Source organism: Arachis hypogaea, unplaced genomic scaffold (assembly GCF_003086295.3).
Source record: "Arachis hypogaea cultivar Tifrunner unplaced genomic scaffold, arahy.Tifrunner.gnm2.J5K5 arahy.Tifrunner.gnm2.scaffold_47, whole genome shotgun sequence".
Taxonomy (NCBI): Eukaryota; Viridiplantae; Streptophyta; class Magnoliopsida; order Fabales; family Fabaceae; genus Arachis; species Arachis hypogaea.
Genome location: NW_027255477.1, coordinates 51,644 through 60,098, shown reverse-complemented (window position 1 = coordinate 60,098; position 8,455 = coordinate 51,644). Strand labels below are relative to the sequence as shown.

The 8,455-nt window shown below is 40.3% G+C and overlaps 1 non-coding gene across 1 annotated transcript; it reads left to right on the top strand.

Annotated features, from left to right (window-relative positions):
- Positions 1-7,347: 7,347 nt before the first annotated feature.
- Positions 7,348-7,451, top strand: LOC114927194 (small nucleolar RNA R71). Its single transcript, XR_003817586.1, has one exon. It is a non-coding gene; the product is annotated as a small nucleolar RNA R71 (small nucleolar RNA).
- The last annotated feature ends 1,004 nt before the right edge of the window (positions 7,452-8,455 follow it).

Below are 8,455 nucleotides of genomic sequence, written 5' to 3'. Positions count from 1 at the left end.
TGTAACATTCATTGAGCGAACTTAGTGATAATCAAGTAATGACACATGACTCAACAAATTGAAATTCCAGACTCATCAATCCTTCAGGCCCAATCCCATAAACCATGATATTCAATTGGGTTTCATACCAGAGTAAGTTTAAGTTAATGTTTGTGCTCAAAAGCTAACTTAAACTGCAATATTTTTGGCCCAGAAACCTTTTCCAATAGTGGCGTTTAAGTTGCAGTTTAAGCTTAAACTGCAGCTTAAACGCCAGACACTTCCAGTGATGCCTTTTGTGGAAGCACGTTTAAGCTTCAGTTTAAGGTTAAACTGAAGCTTAAACGTGGAAATGGAAGAAGGCAGCCCTGGAGGGTAACGTAGTCGAACACGTTTAAGCTTCAGTTTAAGGTTAAACTGAAGCTTAAACGTGGAGATAGGAAAGGCAGCCCTGGAGGTCGAACACGTTTAAGCTCCAGTTTAAGGTTAAACTGGAGCTTAAACGTGGAAATAGAGAAAGCCATCCTGGAGGTCGAACACGTTTAAGCTCCAGTTTAAGGTTAAACTGGAGCTTAAACGTGGAAATGGCTCCCTGGTGCATTCCCCATTTCTGGCGTTTAACTTCCAGTTTAAGGTTAAACTGGAGGTTAAACGCCACTTTCACCCTTTCCTCAGCTTTCATGATTTTGGCCGTTTAAGTTCCAGTTTAAGCTTAAACTGGAACTTAAACTCCACATGTGATATTCAAGCTTCCTTTATTGATTTTTGTTGCTTCCTTGCCTAGCCTCTTCTTTCCTGAAATCATCCAAACAACTGCATCAAAGTCTTACAAATTTTCATGAGAATCTTCCATTCATAGCATTCAAGTAATATAACTAAAAACTCATGAAATTTGCATAAAAATCATACTGTTTGGATGGTTCATTACTTTGTTATTCATTTAACCATTCTTGGTTACTTTAAGCTCAAGAAAGTGCATAAAACAACTAAAACTAACAGAAAAATGCTAGTGAAACTCGCCTAAGATGGCTTGGCATCACAACACCAAACTTAATACTTGCTTGTCCCTAAGCAAGTCCTGAGTTATTTGAGAAGAAAGTATGAAACAGAAAGCAATTACATTGGCTATATTAGTAAGCACTTGAAGTTCATCAGAAGGGTTTTATGCAGAAAGTTGCAGTATCACTTTTTCATTCTTATCAGGTAAGATTATCACTTTTTTTTATTGCATTCATCAAACACTGCTATGGCCTCTTGTTATTCTTATGTCCTTGGCACTTTTCTCTTCTTTGTTTTTCTTTTCTTTTTCTTTGAGCTCCTTTGCTCCTTGTTTGCTTAGTGTCATGTGTTGCACAAGCCTTTGGCATTTTCTTTTTCTTATCAGTGCACTACACATATCCACTGCAGGCATTTTAGTTCACATTTCTTCTTGAGACATTGGTGCCCAGCACCTCTTTGTGTGACTAAATGTTTTGTATTTAGGTTGCTCTTGATAATGGACTTTTGGTTGATAATCCCGGGTTAGTTAACCCAAGTTACCAAGTGTTGAAACACTCCTCAGAACCTATTCATCCAAGCATATCCTTAATACATAAACACCACAGGCATTTGTCTCAGAAGTTCGAACCATTGGTGCCTAGCTTATTTTCTCAATTTTTTTGCTTTTTGGTTGCCCTTTTTCAGTGGCTTTTTCTTCTTCTTTTTCTTTCTTTTTCATGGCCAAAGACATTTATTTATCAAGATCCATAGACAGTTTTCAATTTCTACACAAAAAATGATAATTCTACACTCTATTTCCAGTGATCTGACTAAACAATCAAGCATGCATACCACCACTTAATTCTACTTGATTTGTCACTAATTGAGCCAAGCTACTTTTGTTCAAACTTTTCTTTTAATTTTTGGAAACAGAACAAGCACGGCAAGCATTTGTTTAAGAAGGTGAAGTTATATCCAAACATATATGCATTCACTTTATTCAAAGCAATAAACAGACAAACATACTAGAACTTTCATTCCAGAAAGATTCAACAATTACAGTTTAAATCAGAACAAGCATGCTTTTGTTTGCCCTTTTTAAAGAATTGTCAAGGAACAATACCACCTTGTGAAATTCCTTGTTTTCTCTTTGTTGCCAGGAAACAATTTGATTTCTCCTTCTTCTCCTAGTTGTTGTTTCATGCTCTTTCTAAGATCCTTGTTTCCTTTCCTGCAAAGAGTGATGAAGTTGCTTGCTTCTCAAGCACTTGAGTGGTTAGCTCAACTATATATGGGTAAGTGTCTGAGTCTTAAGTTGGTGTGTGAACACCAAACTTAGTCTTCTACTTACTCCTCTGCTCTTTGAGTCCTTGAATTCTCCTTGGAGTGAAGTTGCTACTAAGGATTTTAAGCATTTCTATGATTGCTTAGAATGGTTGTTCCTTTCATATAATTCAAAGGTTGTTGTGTTCAGTTAATCTGTGTGGTGGAACACCAAACTTGGAGTCACACATTCCCCTTTGAATTATTGATCCACGAATTCATTGTTTGGTGTGAAACACCAAACTTAATTCCTTGCAATGCACAGAAACTACTTCACCTTTTTATTGAAACAAATAAAAGAAACAGCAAGGTAGTATTACCTCAGGTTGGGTTGCCTCCCAACAAGTGCTTCTTTAACGTCATTAGCTTGACGGTCAGCTGCCTCAGTTGAGGTGATATTTAACTTTGTCCTTCTCCTCCACATCTCCCAAGTAATGTTTGAGTCTTTGACCATTCACCGTGAAGGTTCGTTGTGACTTTTCTTCCATGATTTCTATTTGTCCATATTGGGAGACTTTGGTGACAAGGAATGGTCCAGACCACCTTGATTTTAGCTTCCCTAGAAATAGCTTCTGCCTAGAATTGTAGAGCAATACTTTTTGTCCCTCCTCAAATTTCCTTGGGGCTATGTTGCTGTCATGCTTCTTCTTTGCTCTTTCTTTGTAAATTTTGGCATTCTCATAAGCTTCAGCTCTGAATTCTTTCAACTCTTGAATTTGCAACATCCTTCTTTCTCCAGCAGCTTTGCTGTCCAAGTTTAAGAGTTTCAAGGCCCAGAATGCCTTGTGCTCCAATTCCAGTGGCAAATGGCAAGCTTTTCCATATACTAGTTGGTAAGGAGACATTCCAATTGGTGTCTTGAAAGCTGTCCTATATGCCCAAAGAGCATCATCTAGCTTACTCGACCAGTCCTTCCTTGAAGTTCCCACAGTCTTTTCCAGGATTCTTTTGAGTTCCCTATTAGATATTTCGGCTTGCCCACTTGTCTGTGGATGGTATGGTGTGGCTACCTTGTGTTTGACTCCATATTTTAGAAGCAATGCCTCTAATGGTTTGTTGCAGAAGTGGCTTCCTCCATCACTGATGATTGTTCTTGGAACCCCAAAACGGCAAAAAATGTGTTTTCTGAGGAAGTTCATGACTACCTTATTATCATTGGTTGGAGTTGCTATTGCTTCAACCCATTTGGAGACATAGTCTACTGCCACAAGGATGTAATTATTTGAGTATGAGGTGGGGAAGGGTCCCATGAAATCTATCCCCCATACATCAAACAATTCAAGTTCCAGAATGAATTGTTGTGGCATTTCATTTCTTCTTGGCAGGTTCCCCGCTTTCTGGCATTCATGGCAGTGCTTCACTAGTTCCTTTGCATCTTTGAAGATAGTGGGCCAATAAAAACCACACTGCAACACCTTAGCTGCTGTTCTTTCTCCTGCAAAATGTCCTCCATAAGTGGAGCCATGGCAGTCCCATAAGACTTCCCTTCCTTCTTCCTCTGATATGCATCTTCTGAGTATGCCATCCGAACATTTTTTGAACAAGTATGGTTCGTCCCAGATGAAGTATTTGGCATCATTTACCAATTTCTTCCTTTGATGCTTGTTAAATTCCAACGGCAAACTCCCAGTCGCCTTGAAGTTCGCTATGTCTGCAAACCAGGGTGCTTTGTGAATTACCATGAGTTGTTCATCAGGAAAGCACTCATTTATATGTGTGCTTTGTGCGCTTCTTTCTTCACATGGTATCCTTGATAAATGGTCTGCCACCTTGTTCTCTACGCCCTTCTTGTCTTTGATTTCAATGTCAAATTCCTGAAACAAAAGAACCCATCTAATAAGTTTTGGTTTGGATTCTTGTTTAGCAAGTAAGTATTTTAAAGCTGAATGATCAGTGAAAACAATGACTTTAGATCCAATGAGATAAGATCTAAATTTGTCAAATGCAAAGACTATTGCCAAGAGTTCTTTTTCAGTGGTTATGTAATTCCTTTGGTTATCATTCAAGACTTTACTGGCATAATAAATCACATGTATCAAATTGTCTTTCCTTTGTCCTAACACTGCCCCAACAGCAAGGTTTGATGCATCACACATCAGTTCAAAAGGTAAGTTCCAATCAGGTGGGGCAATGATAGGTGCAGAGGAAAGTTTTTGCTTCAAAAGTTCATAGGCTATCATGCAATTTTTATCAAATACAAAGGGTGTATCAGAGACAAGCAAGTTACTCAAAGGTTTGGCTATTTTAGAAAAGTCTCTAATAAACCTTCTGTAAAAGCCAGCGTGTCCCAAAAAACTCCTAATTGCCTTGACATTACTTGGTGGAGGTAATTTTTCAATGAGTTCCACCTTAGCTCTGTCCACCTCAATGCCTCTATTCGAGATTTTGTGGCCAAGGACTATTCCTTCTGTGACAATGAAATGACACTTTTCCCAGTTTAATACTAGGTTGGTCTCTTGGCATCTCTTAAGCACCAAAGCAAGGTGGTGTAGGCAGCTAGGAAAAGAATCTCCAAACACAGAAAAATCATCCATAAAAACCTCAATAAATTTTTCAATCATGTCCGAAAAGATGGACAGCATGCATCTTTGGAAAGTGGCAGGTGCATTACACAATCCAAAGGGCATGCGTCTATAAGCAAAAACTCCATATGGACAAACAAATGATGTTTTCTCTTGATCTCTAGGATCAACTACTATCTGATTATAGCCTGAGTATCCATCCAGAAAGCAATAGTAAGCATGTCCTGCAAGCCTTTCAAGCATCTGATCCATGAATGGGAGTGGGAAATGATCTTTTCTGGTGGCTTCATTGAGCTTCCTGTAGTCTATGCACATCCTCCACCCAGTGACAGTTCTTGTGGGTATGAGTTCGTTCCTCTCATTTGGCACCACAGTTATGCCACCTTTCTTGGGCACTACATGGATGGGACTAACCCATGGGCTATCAGAAATGGGGTAGATTACCCCTGCCTGCCATAACTTCATGACCTCCTTTTGTACCACTTCTTTCATGACGGGATTCAATCTTCTCTGAGCTTGAATGTAGGGTCTAGCATCCTCTTCTAACAAGATTTTATGCATGCATATGGATGAACTTATCCCCTTCAAATCAGCTAGGGTCCATCCAATGGCGTCTTGATGAGTTTGTAGCACATTGATCAATTTTTCTTCCTGTTCTTGGCTCAGGGCAGCGCTAATGATAACAGGATAGCTCTCATTACTACCCAAGTATGCATACTTGAGATTAGAGGGCAATGCTTTGAGCTCAGGTTTTGGTGCTTCCTTCTCTTCTTTCACTCTATCTGGCATGCTTGGCATGGTTGTTTCAGCAGCCTTGATGTCACTATCTTCAATATCCTTGGTGAACTCCTCCTCTGCCACTTCCTTTGTTGTTTCCTCAAAGGTTTCTTGTACTGCAATGTCCACTACATCCACCCTCATGCATTCCTTTAGTGATTCTGATGGATAGCTCATTGCCTTGAATACGTTAAACACCAATTGCTCATCATGCAGTCTAAGAGTGAGCTCACCCTTTTGGACATCTATGATGGCCCCTGCAGTAGCCAGGAAGGGTCTTCCCAGAATTATTGAAGCTTCGGCTTCTTCCTCCATATCTAATACCACAAAATCGGCAGGGAATATGAAATCTCCCACTTTTACCAACAAATCTTCAACTATCCCATGAGGGAATTTAAAGGTTCGATCTGCCAATTGGAGGGCCATTCTTGTTGGTTTGGCTTCCTCAATCTCCATTCTTCTCATCATTGTTAGAGACATCAAATTGATACTGGCCCCTAAGTCACACAAGGCCTTCTCCACCATGACTTCTCCTATGATGCAGGGGATTTGAAAACTGCCTGGATCCTTCAGTTTCTGAGGCAATTTGTGTTGAATGATGGCACTGCATTCTTCAGTCAACAACACAGTTTCCTCATTTCTCCAGCTTCTCTTTTTGGTCATTAATTCCTTTAAGAATTTTGCATAGAGTAGCATTTGCTCTATTGCCTCAGCAAACGGAATGTTGATTTGAAGCTTCTTGAAAATCTCCAAAAATCTGGAGAATTGGCCATCCTTTTCACCTTTCATCAAACGTTGAGGATATGGTGCTTTGGGTGTATACGGCTTCAGGACCTCTTTTTCTTTTTCTCTTGTTGCAGACGGTGTAAAGGATTGTCCCTGTTCCTTGTCTCTCACATTTTCCTTTGCTTCATCCTCTGTGGGTTCACTTGAGATCTCCTTTAGCTTTTTTCCACTTCTGAGGGTTATGGCTTTACATTCTTCCCTTGCAATAGCCTTGGCAGCATGAGAAACACTTGGCCCAGGGATTTGCTTATACAAATACCCAATTTGATTTTCTAACTTCTGGATGGCAGCTCCTTGGTTTTGCAAGTTGGAAATTACTTCTTCCTTAAAAGCTTTCAATTCGGTTATGTCTTGACCCATGGTTGCAAGCATTCCTTCTATCCTGTTTAATTGATCTTGAAATTGTTGGTTCGGATTAGGTTGGGTAGGTCGATTATTTTGGCCTTGATATGATGGTTGGGAGTAAGTGTTTTGTGTGGCTTGGTATGCTCTTTGGTTGGGGTTTTGGTATGTGGACTTGTTATGTTGGTTTTGCTGGTTTCCCCACCCAAAGTTTGGGTGGTTTTTCCAGCCTGGGTTGTAAGTGTTGGAATGTGGATCATATGGTTGCCTTTGTTGATTTCCTACATAATTGGCCTCTTCCCAATCACCTCCTTCAGTGCTTGCTTCCTCTTGATCTTGTGTGTGTATTGCAGCCACTTGCTTTGTTTCTAATTTCCTGGTGAGCTCTGCTAGTTGCTTGGCAAACACCTTGTTTTGGGCTAGAATTGTATCAACATGGTTCAGCTCCATGACTCCCTTAGTGTTGTGTCTCTCTGATGCATAGTAGTACTCATTCTCAGCCACTGTCTCAATCACTTCAATGGCTTCTTCCACAGTTTTTTTCATGTTCAATGAACCTCCTGATGAATGGTCTACAGCCTTCCTTGATTCATAAGAGAGTCCATCATAGAAAATATGCAATTGCACCCAGTCATGGAACATGTCTGGTGGGCATTTCCTTGTCAAATCCTTGAACCTCTCCCATGCCTCGTAGAGAGTTTCACCATCTTGTTGTCTAAAAGTCTGAACCCCAGATCGAAGCCTATTGACCTTTTGTGGGGGGTAGAAACGTGCCAGAAACTTGCTTTCCACCTCGTCCCATGTTGTTAGGCTCCCCCTTGGGAATGATTCCAGCCACTTAGCTGCCTTGTCCCTAAGTGAAAATGGGAACAAAAGCAGTTTATAGGCATCTTCCTGGACTCTATTGGACTTCACAGTGTCGCAAATTCTCAGGAATTTTGTGAGATGTTGGTTTGGGTCTTCATTAGCACTCCCTCCAAATGAACAATGATTCTCCACAAGTGATATTAGCTGTGGTTTGAGCTCAAAATTGTTGGCCTGAATGGGTGGTTTCTGAATGCTGCTACCACAATTCCCAGATGTTGGGTTTATGTATGAACCAAGAACCCTCCTCTCGGGAATGGCATTGTTTCCATCAGCTCTCCCATGGTTATGAACTTCTCTTTCCATGTTGAGATCTAGAGCTTTCTCAAAATTGTCCTCAGATTCTCCTTCAGATTCTTCTTCTCCCAGTACTCTCTTCCCTCTTGCTTCCCTTCTAAGTCTATGAAGGGTCCTCTCTGGTTCGGTATATGGAGGAGTTGATGTCTCTCCTCTCCTACCTGTCATACAAGAACACAGCACAGGCAACAAACAATTGAAATACTCTTGGTTAATGGAAGAGTATGGTTAGAGTAGTTGAGGAATTAATTCAAATAGTTAGTGAGTCAGTGAGTTAGTTGCTTGAATTTAAAGGCATAAAGAAAGAAAGCATGTAACAGAGTGCAGAAATTAAAATTCAACAAGTAACTTGAACTGAATTAACAAAGCAAGAAAAATGCTCAATCTAGTTAACTTCCAATTTGAGAATTGTCAATCGAAAACCAATCCCCGGCAACGGCGCCATAAACTTGATGCGCATAAACTAGTTATGCCACGATTTAGGAAATTGCACGATTGGCAAAATTCCTTCCGGCAAGTGCACCGGTTATCGTCAAGTAAAAACTCACAATAGAGTGAGGTCGAATCCCACAAGGATTGGTTGAATG